The sequence below is a fragment of the Amblyomma mixtum genome, chromosome 3 (assembly GCF_055824585.1).
Source record: "Amblyomma mixtum isolate Tamu chromosome 3, ASM5582458v1, whole genome shotgun sequence".
In the NCBI taxonomy this organism is placed as follows: Eukaryota; Metazoa; Arthropoda; class Arachnida; order Ixodida; family Ixodidae; genus Amblyomma; species Amblyomma mixtum.
In genome coordinates, this window is record NC_143014.1 from 413,142,502 (window position 1) to 413,160,597 (window position 18,096).

The window sequence follows — 18,096 nt, forward strand, 5'->3', positions numbered from 1 at the left end:
TTTCTACCAGAGCCCGTGTTAGCCGATTTAAAGGAAGACTAAACGGAAAAGCTAGGTCAATGCTAGACTGATAGTTTACAGTCCTGAAATAGTAATGCATAATTTTCATGCATTAAGGGCTTCGAAAAGCCAGGCAATCACGTTAAAAGGATAGACGTGTAGAGACGCCCCGCTGCCGATTCCTATAACAACGTACAGTTATCAGAATAACCGCTCGTGCCCCAATTCGATCATTGCTTCCTCTGGAAGCACTACATCGACGTGTGCTGTCAGAACTAGAGATGTATGTGCCTGACAAAACAACCCTGAAAAATTCAGAGAAAAAGACTTTTTACTTTTTTTTTCGCATTGCCCAGAAGAAGAAAAAAATCGCCAAAATTTCCAAACAATGTTTGGTGCACGATATCACCTGGCCACGCACTGTAAAATTTGGTCTAAAGGAGCTGTTTCTGAGTCTGCTAAGCATTTAGAGCCATCCACATGGTGGCAAGGCCTTTGTAGCAACCAACCACTGACGTCAGTCGGCTACTCTGATTTCTCCACCGTCTGCGTCATGTGTAAGAAACGGATAGCAGTTGGGCAACGTGCATACAAACCTGCTCAACACACTTGCGAGAGGGCGTGTGCCAAAACTAGGATACGTGCACTCAAACCACAAGGCGGAAAAAGTTGAGCGAGTTCAATTTCCCTACACACCACTCACGAGACAAAATGACGCATAACTTAACGCTGATTGTATGAGATGCAATATGCCCCCTCAAACTATCGTCGTCAGCTGGATGTGACCAAATTAGCACCAAAATGTTAAAGAATACTATCGCAATATCAAGTAAAATACTATACCTGTTGTTCTCACAGTCCCTAAGTACCGGCGAAGTTCCTCACGATTGGAAAAAAGCAAAAATAATTCCTATTTACAAATCAGGAGATCGGTCAAAACCAAACAACTATCGACCAATTTCGCTCACCAGCATCCCGTCCAAACTTCTTGAGCACGTAATAGCATCAAATTTAATCGCTCATCTTAAATCACTAAATTACTTTTACCCGCACCAACATGACTTTCGAAACTACTATCATGCGAAACACAGCTCGCCGAATTCACTCACGACATCCTTCAGTACATGGACAATCGCCTACAAATTGATGCCATATTTCTCGACTTTTCTAAGGCCTTCGACCGCGTTCCGCATAATCATCTGCTAGCTAAACTTGCTTTACTTGGAATCCCGCAAACATTACTTATCTGGCTCGAGCACTTTCTTAAAGGGCGCGTGCAATTTACATTCGCCAACTGTTGCAGCTCATCGCATACTGACGTCACATCAGGTGTCCCTCAGGGCGCAGGGTTATCACCGTTGTTATTCTTAATCTACATAAATGATCTCCCATCTAACACAAGAACCAAACTTCGACTTTTTGCGTATGACTGCGTCGTTTATAACATCATCCATGCCCCTGAAGACACCGTTAAGCTACAAAATGATATAGACACAATTGCATCATGGTGTGAAAAATGGCACATGCCACTTAACCTAGACAAATGCCAACTCATGTCCTTTTCTCGTAAACAAACCTCTATTAACTGCACATACCATATTAATTCAACTCCCATTGCCCGAACTTCCTCTTACAAATACCTTGGCGTTCACCTGACATCATCCTTATCATGGGTGACTCATATTAATTCAATATGCTCCCAGGCCTCACGCACTCTTGGTTAGCTGCGACGGAACCTAACATCAGCACCACCTGAAATCAGACAACTACCTTATCAGACATACGTACGGCCAAAGCTTGAATACGCCTCATCCATCTGGAACCCTTCACAAGCATACCTTACAAATGAATTAGAAGCCGTTCAAAATCGAGCTGCACGGTTTATCATGTCACATTACTCGCGTGATAGTAGTGTCACTGCACTAAAACGAGCCCTTTCCCTCCCAAGTCTCCAATCACGTCGCATCGTATCACGCCTATGCCTCCTTCATTCCTTTTTCTACCGCCCTATTAACAGGCATCCTTTGCTACAGCCGCCATCAAGAATATCCCCTCGCCTAAACCACACTCATCCCATAGCTCCCATGAAAGGCCGCACCTCAGCTATGAATGATTCATTCTTTCCAGATGCAATAGCCCGATGGAATGCCCTGCCTGATAATATTGCTTCTTGCACAGATCGAGCAATTTTCCGCACTGAATTAGCGAATCACCTGTGTCTTACGTGATGTATTCGGCTTCATCAAATAATGTGGTCCTGTGTTACTGTCTCCTTTAATGGTTTTTTCTTTTCCTCTGTTTCGTTTCATTGCTTTTTTGTTTTTGTTTTTGTTGAGCTGGTATCATATGTTGTTACACACTGTTCTTGCCCCCGCCTTATGTAATGCCCACGGGCCCTTAAGGCTTCAATAAATGAAATGAAATAAAAATGAAATCTTTTTCGAATAGGCTTTGCAGCGTCTTTGTTTCGGCAAGAAAAAAAATATTATTTACTTATTTCTTAGTTTCAAAATAAATGTGCTTAATGAAAATTGTGTTCTTGTTTTATTCAAACTTTGATACTTTTACGGAAAAAAAAACAAGAAAAGAACTTTTTTTTCGAACTTCAAAAATTTCTTCAAATTTTACATCTGTAGTCGAAACTCAGATGCAGCAGCTGCCATGTCTGAAACAGAAAAGGCGCGAATGGGACGAGCACAACAAGAAACGTAAAGCAACAGGACATTCTTTCCTCTCCTCGTCCCGTTCGCGCCTTCTCTGTTTCAAACATGGCTACGAACCAACTAGCCCAAACCAAAGTGCTTCTACAGTACCTGCTGCTGCCCAGTGGGCTTACGTAAAGCTGAAGCAGTTCGCAGCCAGCTCAGGAGCGGGAAATACGAAGTGAGTTGTTCTCAAGAGTCTTCATGCATGGGCTGGCCTGATCGGCGGGTCAAGCGGTTTCGTTTTTGTTTGGCCCCCAGAATCGGCCAGTTTCACTAGGCTGTGCGCCCTCTGAATCTGGAAAATGTCCCTGCTTTTTGTTACGTATTACTGTTAATGCGTATTAGGTATGTCACTCAGTGCTTGCCAGGCGAGATTGTAGTCATGTCAACTGCTTTCTCCTTGCCTGGCGACGAACTCACGGCTTCTAACTGATGCCAAACTCGAGACATCCGTCCTGGCTTCCAATTACGCTGTCCGCGGGGAGAAGCACGCAACAACCTCAGTGGCGAGTGCTCTCGACCTCTGTAGGGCTCAAACCGCAGAAGTGTTTCAAGGGAACAGGAACATGCTAAATGACGAAAACAACGTTCGCGAGAAGTGCACCGCAGTCGTGGGTCCTGGAGCTTCCTGGCTTTAGTTTTTCACTGCACTGTCGTTCTATTGCAAACCAAGCGCAACTTGAACGCAGTATCCAGTGCCATACCTGACTGGGCGCTCAACCCTGGAAGGCAGCGGGATGAGACGCTGGTTCCGGGCGGCAGTTGTTGCAGGTAGATAAAAGCATAAACAGAACAATGAAGTAATTTCACAAATTTAAAACACGGAAGGATTTTGTATGGGAAACAACACTGGCGGAATGGCAGTTACGCTAGTGTGGATACATGACCGGAACTCGAATGAAAAAGCGCACGGCGACCTGTTTTATTCCAACTTTACGATGGATTTCTGGTGAGAAAAATTTGCGAGAACACTTTGGCAACTGAAGTGTTGAGAGGCAAAAGCCGAGAACACTGTGCCGTGACGACTTCCGGTGGATGTGACGTCACACCGTTGCCGTGGCTATATCGATACCCAAATTGTACATCTTTCGGGAAATATATGTGTTAATTACGCTTAATTACACATTTTTTCATCTAATTTGTCTCAAATCCGACGTTTTACCGACCATTCTGTGACAATTTTCACTATGCCGTGACGTCTTCCGATGGAGATGACGTCACACTGTTCCCGGGGCTATATCAACGTCCGCTCTATTTCGACGCAATTTCGACATTTCTCTCTATAATTAATTAACTAATTATTCTACAGTCATCAAACTTGGCTTCTAGGCTCATTTTTTCCTCCTCTCTCTAAAGCAACCATTGCTTTTCTATCTTCTTTAGTTCCCGAGTTAAACGCATGTGACACGCTTTGTTAACGCACGACAGTATGAGCCATTAAAGGCTTTCGCCTTAATAGATGCGCTCTTTGCTTTGAATGGACAGCATGCCGTTTATCAATCTTTCAGCTCTGCCCAAAAAGAAAGCGCGTATATCTCACACATCTGCGCAACATAAAGGAGCGCCGGCTGTCGGAAAACATGGAGCTGCCACGCAGCCGCACAACCTATATATTTTTGTTTCTCATTTCTTCAGGGTTTTTTTATTTTTTACCTGAGATCTTTCCACAGTGCTCGCCGGCCGAATATTCTTTATCGCGTAATGCTTTAACACTTCCAAAGTAATGACACTTCCGTTATCGATTGGTCTCTTAAACGGAGTTCAATCCGTTTTCCCTCCTGGATGAAGCAATAATTACTCGTTCACGCCCCTATTCCTTTGCTCTCGCTGCTTGCACGATCAATTTATCGCGTTTAGTGGCCGGCAGCGTACGCTCCTGTCGTGGAAGCGTGAATGACAGCGCATTTGTGAGTTTTACCTTGAGCACAGGGCTGTGAGCTAAGAAAGACTCCTTTTACCACGTTAACTATCAGATAATCAATTGTATATCCTATGAAAACTACCAGTGGGTGACATTCGCAGAGCGGCTAACTGACACAATTTATTCTGTTTGTTTGTCCACTGCGCGAAATCAATTTGCTTGTCTTAATGTCTCAGGTGAGCGCAGCCCGCACGGAGTGATGATACAGGGGGTTAGCCATTAGAGGCACAACCTTTGTCAGATGTCTTCAGGCTACACGGCTTGCTCTATAGCTGTGGAGTGCGGGCACGTTGTGGCCCTCTAAATCTCTGATGGGTGAGGGGGACCGTCGTACTCACCTTTCAATAACTTCGGGTATGTAGGAGTGCCTTAATGCCTCCACGGTGCGGCTCAGTGGGAAATTATGTAGTCTGAACATTCTGAACCAATGCTTTACACTCGCTGCTTTGATGGCTCGCATTTTCAGACTGCTGTATCACACCTTTCGCTTATATTTTTCACTTAGCTTTAGAGCGTAGCGCTTCCGCGCCCAATAATGCGTTCCGAGCCGTAGTAGTCGGCCTTGTCGTCGGCGTAGTCGGCGTAACAGGTCCCGTGACAGGTGGCGCAACGCCACCTGCCATGGCGTGACCGGAGGAGGGGACCACCGGAAGCTGGCAGCGTAACAGGTGGCAGCGTAACTGGCAGCGTAACAGGTCACCTGCCAGCCAGGGCAGGTGGCCCGAAAATACGTGCAGTGCTCCGCTCAAACCTCGCATTACCGACTATCGTAATCGCCTGTCCAGTTTTTCTGTGTCTCGTAAACAACGGGCTCGGTGGAAAAGCACATAGCGTTAGCAAGGTTGCCATGTTGAGAAAACCATGAATATTTTTTTTTTTCCAGAGCACGATTAGTTGTATTTCATGTAAACGAAAAGTATAATGACTGCTCAGACACCGGAGCAGTTGGCTCAGTCATAATTCGCAAGCTACCCTGACGTCACTGCTGACGCGTAAAAAGCAGGTCAACCAGCGAGAACAGAATACTCGCACAAATTGATGCTGCTAATCGCAAGAGAGGGTGTGAGCAGTTCAGATATATTTTGCTCGTGAGCGAAATTAAAGGTGCCAGCGCAGGCACCTGCCTGTCGAATGACAAGAATCGTGAAATTATGAACTGAAGAGGGGCGTGTGTAGTCGTTATACTACTGCACTGATTTATTCGTTCGGCAGCGACCGGGTCATTTGCATAGAAACGGCATCTAATGTCTTCGTTGGTGGCCCCAAAACGCCTTGTGGCAAAGAACCGCAACCTCCTAGGACCGACTATATCCCGGATCAACGTACTCCGGATAGAACGATAACTGGTTCCATTACAGGGGTAAGACAGAGTCCCCATTAATATTTTTCTTTTTGATTAGAGAAGGCAAGCAATCAAAAATAACCGCACTGAAAGCTCGTCTCGAACTGCCGTCATTATAGAGATTCATGCTGCATACACGCACAACGCTTGGAGCGGTCTGCACTAGGCGTAGTTCCTCGCCCTCCGCCATGCGGCAACGCTTGCCGACCTCAGCGCCAATAAGAAGCAAGAGTATATTTACTCCTAGCTAGCTTACTACATTAGCTTCAATTAATTATTTGAATTTTTAAAACCAGTAAGACGTGCGAAATGTTTCTGATGCTAAGGGTACAAACCAAACTGTAAAAAGCGGCACTAGTTCTGCGGTGAAATACTTGGAGAAAGGTGGACGAAATGCGCCATTATCGCGGCAGGACATGTTTTCACTATTTCCTGTCTATTAACATATGGCCCATCACTTGCTAGAGTAACCAATCTTTTGCTGCTCCGGTGCTTCGCGAGGAATGGTAATCCCCTGGCGCCTATGATCCCAGGAGGCCAGACGAGGCCGTGCGATAATAAAGTTGACCTTTGTTTAACCTTCGGGGCTTTGGGCGTATTTTTTGCTTCATTAGCCTCATTTTCTTTCTCTTTTCGGAAATTTCCCCATCTTCGGTTCCCTTTGACACTCTGCAACATTGAAGTTACAACTTTTCACCTGTCTCCGAGAGTTAAATTGTTTATTGATTGGTTTAAAGTAGATGACCTGAGTAGTAGAGGATAAAATTCTCTCAAGTGCACTTTTCGGAACCTTCAAGGATCCTCCGCCTCATACCCGTGCCACACGCTCACAAGAAATGGCAGTAAATGCTTAAGGCCTTAAGTGTGTTAATGCCATTATTTTCGGAGTTGGTGCTACACGTCCACATTTAATGCCATTATCGAAAGTGACGATGACGATAACGCTTGCAATGTAGTCAAAAGTTTCACCTTAAAATAAGCATTGCTAATGAGCACAATATACGGGAAATCTTGTTCAAATGTAATATAAAAACGATTTTCCAGAAAATACGGCTGTTCCTACTTTACACGTCGAAAAAGTAGCCATAAACTCGCATGCCAGCACCCAAGTCGAGAGTACCTGTCAATAAGGCTGGTTAAAATGGCGCTCTTCACATCGAAAATACGGTATAGATGCCTCATCTGCCTGAAAGTTAAGAATTGACCATTTCCTACTGCTTAGGAAGTTGTTACTAACAAAGCTGCATGCTTTTCTGCGTGTGTAATGGGAACGAGAGTACGCATTGCACGGGCGAAAGAGTTGTGGCGAACTCAATAAGTTGCGAATGGCAGTAAGGCTAATGCCATTAAAGGGAGACTGAAGCACTTTTTTTGAAAATCGGGCTGGCAGCGGCATCCTATAGTTTTTCATGCTGTATACTGGAATATCATATCCAAATAAGGCAAAAACAAGCGCGAATTGCCTTTTTTAGCCGAAATATGCGGCCTGTGCCGCGGGGCACGCCGCGCGGCGCGCCGCCGCCCGTGATTGGTCAAGAGAGGTCGTGACGTCACTTTGAGGACTGGAGAAGCTGCCGATGCGGATCCGGCGCTGCGTTGAGGGCAGATCGCAGCTTTCCGTGGCGTTGTAAAAGCGAATACGGCGACTATTTTTTTTTTTACTGGCCTCCGAAGAAAAGGATACTACAGTTTGCTCATTCCACGTATCGCCTGAAACCAAAAAAGACACAAGCAAAAAATTCTACGCCTAGCACAAGCATACGCCAGCGTCAAAGACGCGATGCAGACCATGCGTAAAAGGTTCCAGCACAACCTCGGCTCGTATTCTCGGAAAGGAAGGGGTGCGAACAATACTCAAGTCAATTACCACCACCGGACGCCTCCTGGCTCGCCCGGAAGAGCGTCATACTAAAGAAAAGGCCCAAAGCACTGTGTACAAAAAATCCTGTTCTCAGTACCCGGCGTTGCAGGTTGGGGCAAGAAAGTATTTCAAGGAAACGATGAAGGAGCACAAAGTTGGTGTCAAAATTAGCGAAGCGCAGTGGCCAAGCACTGCGAGGCATGTGACCACAAGATAGTGACGCAATCATAGTGCGCTGGAAACCAAGCCAAATACGCGCACAAGGCTGCTGCTTCACTCATGGCGCGTTCAGCAGATGCCAGAAAATATTAATCGCTGCCTCGGAAACGTTCGCCCTTCCTAGATTTGCAGTTTAGGTTCAGTGAAGTAGTTGCCAACTATATGTGTGTTTAAAAGCCAAGCTAGCTGCAACTCGCCCGCTGCCACAACTTGATGAAGAAACCGAGTAAGTCTGCGGTGTTTTCTTGCAAAAACTCGGTTGGCATTCATTTCTCTCATAAATATGCATCCGAAATCAACGTCAAACGCTCTCATTTTAATTGCTTAGCTACGATTAAACGAGATGCCGCATATGAAGAGCTTCGATGCTTGCTTGCTTTGCTTTATTGTGATTTGCTCTGCTTGCTTGCTTGCTTGCTTGGATACGTCGAACCGAGTATAAAATCACTTACCGAGCCTTGCTGAGCACGTCTCAGGTGGTCTGGCCGAACCTAAGCTGAGGAGAGCGACACATGCTTGAGCCTCTATGAGGTTTCTTCATGGGCTGAGTGAGCATGTTTCTACTTTTAAAAGAGGCGCTTCTTCGGAATGGTGACATGCCTCTCACGCGCGAGAAAATCGAAGGAACTGTGTCATGGTTCAGCCGCGCCTTTTCGACAGAAATCTCCAGAGGTCACATTAGGGACAAGCTCTGCATGTAGCCGCTCTTACGAAAGTGCTTCGAGCAGAGTAGGCTTGCTTTGGTCAGCTTGAATTCTTCGTCACAGCAGCGAGCGCTTGCGCTGCGAGCTTTTGATCTTGCTAAAAACAGTGGAAGACGACACAGTCTCGGCCGTATTTGTTCATGGACACGAACGCAGAGTAGTTCCTCGTGTTGAATCTGATTCTCAAGGTCGGCTGACACGCTTTGTACGTCACAACGCACGCAGCACGAGATACAACGCGCGCTGAAAGCTCGGTCGGGTGCGCCGAAGTATCCCCGGCTCCTCAACGTGACGTCACGTTGGCCGACTTGGGCGAGGTTTCCCTCTCCGCTGTTCTCCTCTCCTACGCTCGCGCGGGGCGCGGGAGATTTGAACATCGCGTTTTTAATTGGTGACTGCGCCACTGTTTTAGCCAAAACCGAAAAAATAATTTCACAGACGTGATCAGCAATGACACTACTTCAAAACCCTAAAAAATTAGCTGATTCGAAAACCGCCTCAGTATCCCTTTAAATTTATGCGTGTGGCCCCGCACGAATGCCATTAAAACTTAAGGCAGTAAGCACTTAATGGCATTAAATCTGTCCTTGTGGCACGGGTATCATTCCCCTGCACCTACTCTCGCCATCCGCCGGCATCTGGAATACTTAAATTTTTTTCACTGCGTCGTCCACTCGCACTATCGACACTAAAGTGACAGTTGCATCACGAGTGCTAAACCGACGTCAACAAGAAGTCATCACAATCTCTCACCTTACCCGCGCTATGTTGTTTAAGTACCGCTTCTTTCTGCTTACCATTGGACATTGGAATACATGGACCGCTCCACTGAGTTCCCTCCCAATAGATGGATTTATGCATGCCATAACTAACTGATAATCTCCTTATTTTTTACTTACTCTTCCCCACGCTCTCAATTTCTGTAGGGTTCCTCATGTTTTCAACTTAGGTGCTTTAATTATTGCTTCCATGCCTTATTGTTTTGTTTCTATCTACTGTGCTTTTGCATATGTCCACTCCTTCGATAACCCCTGTATAGATTGTAGCATCTACAAATAAATAAATAAATAAATAAAATAATTTTAGTGGCATGTGACTGTTCCACATCCTTGACGTGGGCCACCGTGTACAGGGTGATTTTTTTAACTTTTGCAGATTTTTATTTTAAAAACTGCGAGACATGCGTCGATGCGGTCTGCTGAGCTTGATTGTACAGCAAGGCGGACACTTTGTACATCGTATTGATCACTAGTTAGATATTTAATTAACTTAAATTAACTAATTAACTTTTGATATTTTATTTTAGAGGGCTAGATTGTATTGCAAAATTGATGGCCGTCAGCATCGAAAGTGTGCCCTCTCTTTAAATTTTCTTAATCGGCAATGTGGTTCCAAATATTAAACGTCAAAAACACGCATTTCCAAGCTTGTTGATTTGGCTTTCCCGCCATAACAATTATAAAATGGCATCCCCTGCGCATGGTATCATCACTGAAATCAGTTACCATCTTCTGCATCAGCAAGTGCTCAAACTGCGCCTGTATTTCAAGGATAATAAATGTGAGAGACGCCATTTTATACATATGCAATGCGGGAAACCAACTCAAAGGCGCTTTGAAATAAGTTTTTGACGTTCGATATTTCGAACATCACCTATTGAAAAATTTTAAAAACACAGCTCACCTTTAATGTTGATTTCCATCAATTTCGAAATATAACCTTGACCCCTAAATTAAAATTAAAAAGTTCATTAGTTAATGTTACTTCATTAATTGCTTAATTATTGATCCATATGAGGTGAATAATGCCCGCCTTGCTTTACAATCCCGCTCAACACACCAGATCGACGAACATCTCACAGTTCTTAAAATAAAAATCTGTAATGGTTAAAAACCAATCACTCTCTATAGCTACGAAGAATGTATGTTTCAACGTCTTGAGGGAAGTGTAGGCGTTCCTTTCGAACAAGAGATGGTGCTGACGGGTCGTAAGATATCAGTGGTGCCAGCGGTGTCTATGGACGTGTGAGGTCTGTGATGACTGCGATAGCTGTCTTAGGTTGCACAGGGAGCAGGGCGCAGTAAAAAAAAATCGGGCTGAACTTTTCAGGAAGTTCATCCTGCCGATAGTGGGCACTGAAGCTTGAGCACTCAGCTCAGTAAAACGGCAGAAAGAAATGTTACGAAAGGCAGTTCACGAAAGCATAGCTGCTTTAGAAACAGTGTGACAGATAGTCTCTAAAGCACACTGGCGCTCTACAGAAGACAACATTCACGCAAATAAAAGCAGTAGGAACACGTTTATCGAAGCGCGAAAAAGAAGAAGCGAGGCATGTACTGGCCTTGCTTAACGAGGACTGGTGTGGCTTCTTCCGCAAGCCTAAACCATGGTCCGCGAGGGCGAACGCTGCACTCCATTCGGCTGCGGCAAGTGTAGAAAGAAAAGAGCAGTAAATAAGCGTTACACCCTACACACTCATTTCCGGCGCCGATTCATCGTCTTGCTGGACACGGCGGAAGACCGAGCCTAATAAGCGCTCACAGCGGCGCCAACGACGGACAAAGCTACCGCGGGGAAGCACGGAGGAGCCGCCCTCTCTCTCACGCGGCTTTAGCGAAGAAGAGCGAGTGGCAGCTTTCTCCATCCTCCAGATCATTGCGAGTCTCTGCCCTACGGCAGGCTCTTTCTTTGGCGGGCAGGCTAGGAAGATTGACCCCGGGCATCGCGCATTCTACTTTTCTTTCGTTTCAAAAAAAAAAAAAATCAGTGCAGTCAAATCCGTCTTTCGTGCGCCTCCAACCCCTTACAAAAATTTGTTTCTTTTTTGTGCCGGTTTCGTTGCATTGCCTCAACACTATCAATAAATCCGAAACGAAACGATTAAAGTCAAGTTTTTTTCAAATTGTTGAATAGTGGCACTCGAAATAGTTGACTACTTGTTGGATACATTTCTATGTACTGCACCTTGCGATACAGTCCTCTCGGTGCTTATGGCACTTCCTAACCGCGCTCGTATGCACGATCACAGACGAAGGAGTGAATGAATCTTGGCAGACGGCCTTGTACGCCCATGCTCTCCAAACTATTCAGTATTGAGCTCTGAAAGGCACTATCTTCAGCCTTTTGTGACATAAAGGAAAATGGCTTTTCTGGAAAGGCCGAAAGCGCTTTGATGTTCAGTGTGGCTTACGAAGTACAAGACGCTATCTTGCGCGCTTAAACCGGCGGAATCCAGTCATACACGCTGGTAGCGCCTTGCTGTCCTCAAGCAACCATGGTAAGCGCTCACTTGCCAGTTTCTTCATCAGCTTAGCCACACAGGCTGTCAGTGACACAGAATGATATGAGGCCAGGCCCGTCATTTCTTTGCCAGGCTTCAGCACTGGAACAACACAAGCCACCTTCCATGGCGGAGGAAAGTCGCCAGTCTCCCAAACTCGATTGCAGTAGTTTAGGCGTGCCTTCCTGTGTTCTAGAGGCAGGTACCGCAGCATTCGCTTGGGTATGCCGTCGGGGCCTGGTGTGCACCTGCACCGCAGGCTGCCGAGCGTTGTCTGTATCCCTCTAATCGTGAACGGCACGTCCATGACACACGTGCTGGAAGCAGGTGGAGGACTTGCAAATTCCTCTGCCAAGCACGCAAGAGGTTTCCGCTTGCGTATTGCAAGAGTTTCGAAAAGCTTTCAAGGGCGAGATTCTCCAGCCAAGACTGCCAATGACTTGCGATATTAAGGCGGACTCCTTTAATGCCTCATACTGTCATTAGCAGCCGTGTCGGCAGATTTGTCCGCGTTTCGGCGTCACTACTTAAAAAGAAACTGAAGGCATTTGAAGCGAAGACGCTACCACACCGCCACGAAGGCTCAAGGTTTGAGCATGGATATAGGCGCACCTAGTGAATGCATGGGTTTCACAAATGAAATAAATGGAATGAATATGTAAAAATAAGGAAAGGAAAATAAAAACAATAAAAACAAGAAACAAAACAAAAAATAAAATGAAGAATAAAATATTAATAAAAAATAAAAATACAATAAACATAAGAAAAGAAATAAAAATAAAATGGGAAAAAAATAACATCAAAATTGGAAAAAAACTGCGCCAGGAAACGGTTTCGCCTTGCAGCACTGTAAAGAGCCCAAGTGCCGCCTGAATTTTTCTCATCAACAGTGAGAACACAGGCAAGCTAGCACAAATGTCAAGGAGGCCCAGTGCGACCTGCAGAGCTTGTTCGTGTGTCGTCGAATGGCAGAATTCAGCCTATTAAAGGCAGTCTTCAAGACTCTGCCGTACTTCTTCGGCATGAGTTGTCAATCCTCCCTTCGGTGCGCTCCGCAAAGGTCCTTGAGTTTTAAATCCAGCCGGAAAATGGTCAGGTAACTTGACCGCCGAAGTTGCTGCCACCTTGCTCGAAATCATTTTGTCTGTACTATAACCAGATACACATGCTAGGTGCTCTCTGTACTTGCTCCAGTTGACAACATGGCAGCTTCTAGAGCCACGCATACGGAAATCGGCAGCAAACACAAAAATCGGGTAGCGGTGACTGTCCATGGGGTCGAGTGCTGTTGACCACGTCACTGGGACGTCAGGTGAATGCAAAGACAGGTTTATAGCTGAGGCTGGAGGTCGGAAGAAAGTAGGGCTCCCGTCATTGGCAACACACAGGCTCAAACTATCAATGACATCGACGAAATTGCGTCCACGGGAATCCGTGTTCCTGTCTCTCTAGACGGAAAGATCGGCGTTTAAATCACCGCAGATAATCCCAGGAGCTGGGCAGCTATTACAAAGCTGCTGTACAAACAAATCCAATGTTATCTTCTTCCGCGGAGACACGTACGCGGATACAACAGAAATAGTTCGAAAGCGGAGTTATATCCTCGCAGCCGCTACCTCAATGTATCCGTGCAAAGATCGGTGACGTTCACCGAAACATATGGAATCTCCCGACATATGCAAGTGCGGCACTTCCTGCAGGGAAATACTTTATGCTGCAGTTTTTATGGGCGACATATCCAGTCAAAGATCTCCCGCTTGGCAGGCCAGCTTCCGAAAGGGTCAGCAGTGGAACATTGGCTTCTTTCAAGAATAGTTTCAGTTCAGCAAATCCACTTATAATTATAGCGCCATTCCGTTGCATTAAAAACGGCACTTTTTGGTGGTTTTTAGTTCCCGTAAGGTTCCGCCAGGTTGAACACTAGCCATATTAGAGCGAAAGGAAGTTCCCGCGAAGGCGGCAATTATGAACTCAAAACAAAGCACCAGCTGTACGAAGTTCTTCAGTGTGCCCCGGCGGCATCGCTGAAACATGTGAACGCAGGACCTCGAACAAAACGCGCAGAAGGTCCGAGTGACCTTGATTTTTGAGCTCCTTATTTTGCGCCACGCACTGACTCACAACGTTGACAAAATATGCGGACTGGACTCACTCTTGTAAACTGTAGCTTATTTTCTCGTCGCTTCTGAGGCATGTGAGAGTATTCCCTGCCGTCGAGTCTGGCTGTGATCTGGTCGCTCAGGAACATGGGCACTTTTTGCTGAAGCAGCTCGAGCAGCCGACTCGCACGCAGGGGACCTTGGCGTCTTGCTGGAATCACGTCTCTCAGGGACACTGCTTGTTGACGCGATGCGAACATCCGACTCCAACGCAGGGAACTCGTCACTTTCAGGCACAGGCTTCTTAGTCGGCTGGGTTTCGGGCCAGTAATGAAGGACATTCGACGGTGCGGGGTGCTCAGACGAAGGGTCAGCCACCGAAATTCGCTTGGTGGTCGCCACCGCAGTTCGCACAAGCTAATCTACTTTGCAGGCGTTAAAATCGTGGGCGCCTTCACACCTCTTGCAGCGTTCATCTCTGGCGCAAACTTTGACCACTTGCCCAAACCGTTGGCATCTACAACACCGGGGAGGAGTTTCAGTGAACTCGGTTACTGCATGTTTTGTGAATCCTGGGTCATTTTTTTTTTCTGGGCGCTCTGTGTGGGAAGCGAATGTCAATAAAACAGTTGGTAGGCTTCACTGCGCATTCCCATCCCTGAGACTCCACACGACGCACCAGTCGTCTCACGTGCAGAACACGTTCCGGCTACACGTATGCAAGAAGGGTGATTGCTGAATACCACTTTCGCACAGCCTTAATAACATAGGTGTGCTGCATGTAGGAATGGAACAACCAGACTAACTCTTACAATAATAATTTCAACAGCGCATGCTACACACGGACACAGGGCGAGAAAACACACACACGAGCGATGAACTGAAACTTTGAGAAAGGCGCCAACCTGTACATATATACCCTCAAGGAACCGCCCACCAGAGTAAAACTAGAATCACAGCACGTGTCAAGCCACAAGCAAGATGAGATGTTCAATAGTTGAGCATACAGTGTGTCGTGTTAGGCCGGGGGGCGTAGCCGAACGCGCGCCTGAGCGCTGTCCGAGAAAGCAGTCCAGACACCGTGTTCCCAAGCGATGAAAGAAGCCCACTTTATTATCGCAATCAGCTTTTATACACTCGTGTCACATGACCACAGATCCACTATCGCAGTCGCAGCTGACGATGCCTGCTGACGTCACGCAAGCATCAACAAACAATCCCAGCACATCCCCCTTTTCAAGCACTATTAACACCACATGCATACAAGTGAAAATGGTACAGGACGACAAGCATAACTGACACCCAAGAAAATAACACTGAACAAAGCATCAGTCGTCCAAACCCAGCCTTATGGGCTTGCGAACGACTCTACCAAATCTAGTCCTAGTTACAATCCTAGCTGGAGAATTGTTACCGTCAGTCTCCGTCTGAGTTAGAGGCGCCGCAGATTCGCCAATTTGGCTGTCAGCACCAGTGACCAATCGGGCCCGGCGAGGCTCTTCCTGACTATCTGGAAACTCGTAGCTCCCGCTATCTACCCGGTCTTTTTGGGAGACGGTTGAGCATTCTCCTGTTTCGACGGACTTCGACCCAGCTCTCTGTTTGAACCCGGTATGAACGCGGCTGTGGTGCGGAGATCAGTCACCCACACCACATCACCTGTTTCCAGCTTTGAGAGATTCTTAGACAGATGACGTCGGTCGTAGTGGCGGCTTTGCCCTTTTCTGACCTTACGGTCATTCGCCACTGCTTCCTGCAGACAGCATTGTCCCGGATTGCGGTGCGAAGGCAGCATTGGGACTCTCGTCCTGAGCCTTCTACCCATTAGTATCTCCGCTGGGCTGACATTCAGAACACCAGGCGTGGCTCTATAAGCCAGCAGGGCTAAGTAAGGATCGTCCGATTTCAGAATGAGGTTCTTAACCGTCTTTACCATACGTTCGGCTTCCCCATTGCCCTGAGGGCGCCTCGAACTAGAGGTGACGTGACGGAAACCATACAGTTTTGCAAATTGCTCGAAGTCTGCACTGACAAATTGGGGACCATTGTCGGTCCACACACTCAGGAATGCCATGTCTCGCAAAAATGCTCTTCATGCGGCTCATCACAGTAGCAGACGTTGTTGACGGAAGAAGGGCGATCTCTGGGTATCGGGAAAGATAATCTACTAAGACAAGATATTGCCGTCCCTGAATTTGACACAGATCCACCCAAGGAAAAGACGGTGTTAGCGATGCAATCATCGGCTCGAACTGTTCTTGCTTATGCATCGCGCACACGTTGCACTGTTTCACAAAACACGCTATCTCAGTGCTAAGTCCCGGCCACCAGATAGAACCTTTAGCCAGACTGCGGCATCTCGAGATGCCTTGGTGACCGTCATGCAGCTTGCTTAGTGCCTCTTTTCGAAGGGACTGAGGAATGACCAGCCTCACGCCATTCAGCAGCAATCCATTCACCAAAGTTATACATGCAAGATTCTGCCAGTATGGCACAAGATAACAGGGAACATTTTGCTTCTTAGGCCACCCTTTTTTGCAGAGTATGCGCAGTTTTCGACACACTCCCTCATTGGCTTGTCCTTCTCTTACTCTTCCAAGGAAATTATCGCCTGTTTCTAAGCCCAATAAACATGCTTTCGAGTAAGCTGTCACCTCTGAGACAGTCAAGCAGCTTTCCACTTTCGTACGGGCTAACGGCGAACGTGAAAGAGTGTCGGCAGTGGTTAGCGATTTGCCTGGAACACATGCCACGGAAAAACTGTACCGCATCAGACGCAGTCGGAAGCGTTGAATTCTGGGCGGCATAGCATCGATTGCCATGTGACCCAACAGCGATACCAAGGGTTTGTGGTCCGTTTCGAAAACAACTTCCAGACCACGTATATACTCGTCAAACCTTTCCGCTGCCCAAGTCAACGCCAGCGCTTCTTTTTCGATCTGGGAGTACCGTTGCTCAGTTTTGGTGAGCGAACGAGAAGTGAATGCGACTGGTCTACGTTGCCCGTCTTTTTGCTTTTGGAACAAAACTGCTCCCAGACCGAAAGATGATGCGTCAGCTGACAGAGTGGTTGGTAGCGAAGCGTCGTACATAGCCATGCATTGCGCTGAACAGATACGCTCTTTGAGTTCTTGGAACGCTTTTTCCTGACTGCTACCCCAGACCCAGTCCCTATCCTTGCTCAAAAGAACGCGCATGGGAGCCGTCACTTGAGCTAAATGCGGCAGGAAGCGGCCGAAATGATTGGCCATGCCCAAAATGCTTCTAAGCTCGGTTACGTTGTTCGGTGGCCTCAAATCTTTCACAGCATCGACCTTCGCCGGATCAGGATGAACGCCTTCTTCATTAAGAATATGACCTAAAACTATACTTGCCTAACTCCAAATAAGCATTTCGCTTTGTTTAAGGTCACATTTGCCCTTGCTAGGTGTGATCACTTCATTTAAACGCTCATCGTGTTCAGCTTTGCTTTTGCCAAACACTAAGACATCGTCCATAACGTTAACGACGCCCGACAGGCCACCTAGTATCTCATACCCCTGTCAAGCGGGCAAGTTAAGTGCACTTACGGGGAGTGCGCTTCGGCATCCCGAGTGACACTTTGGGCTACGCAGTGCTAAACGGGAAAGCAAAGTGCACTCATTGTAAAAAAAAATGGAGACAGAAAATGAGCGGAATTTCTGAATAGGACGATGGAAAAGAAAAAAAGACTCATAATATTTGATTGCTTAACGAGATAGCGCAAATAAAACGAGGTTCAGCAGTTTTTAACGATGAAAAAAATGAAAATAGAAGAAAAGCCAAGACCAGCCAAGACTATCCAGAATTTCGACAACAAACAAGATGGCGGCAGGCAGCGATGTTGCATTTGATCACGTTTACTTGTTTCGTTGCTTCGCTTGTAGCTATAACCAAGGAACTTTTTTCTGAAAACAGTGTTATAGCACGTAAAATAATGTTGTAAG

At 46.5% G+C, this 18,096-nt stretch overlaps 1 long non-coding RNA gene across 1 annotated transcript in view; it reads right to left on the reverse strand.

Annotated features, from left to right (window-relative positions):
• The window catches only part of LOC149357686 (uncharacterized), a 195,433-nt gene that overhangs the window by 47,396 nt on the left and 129,941 nt on the right, over positions 1-18,096 (reverse strand). The window lies entirely within an intron of this gene.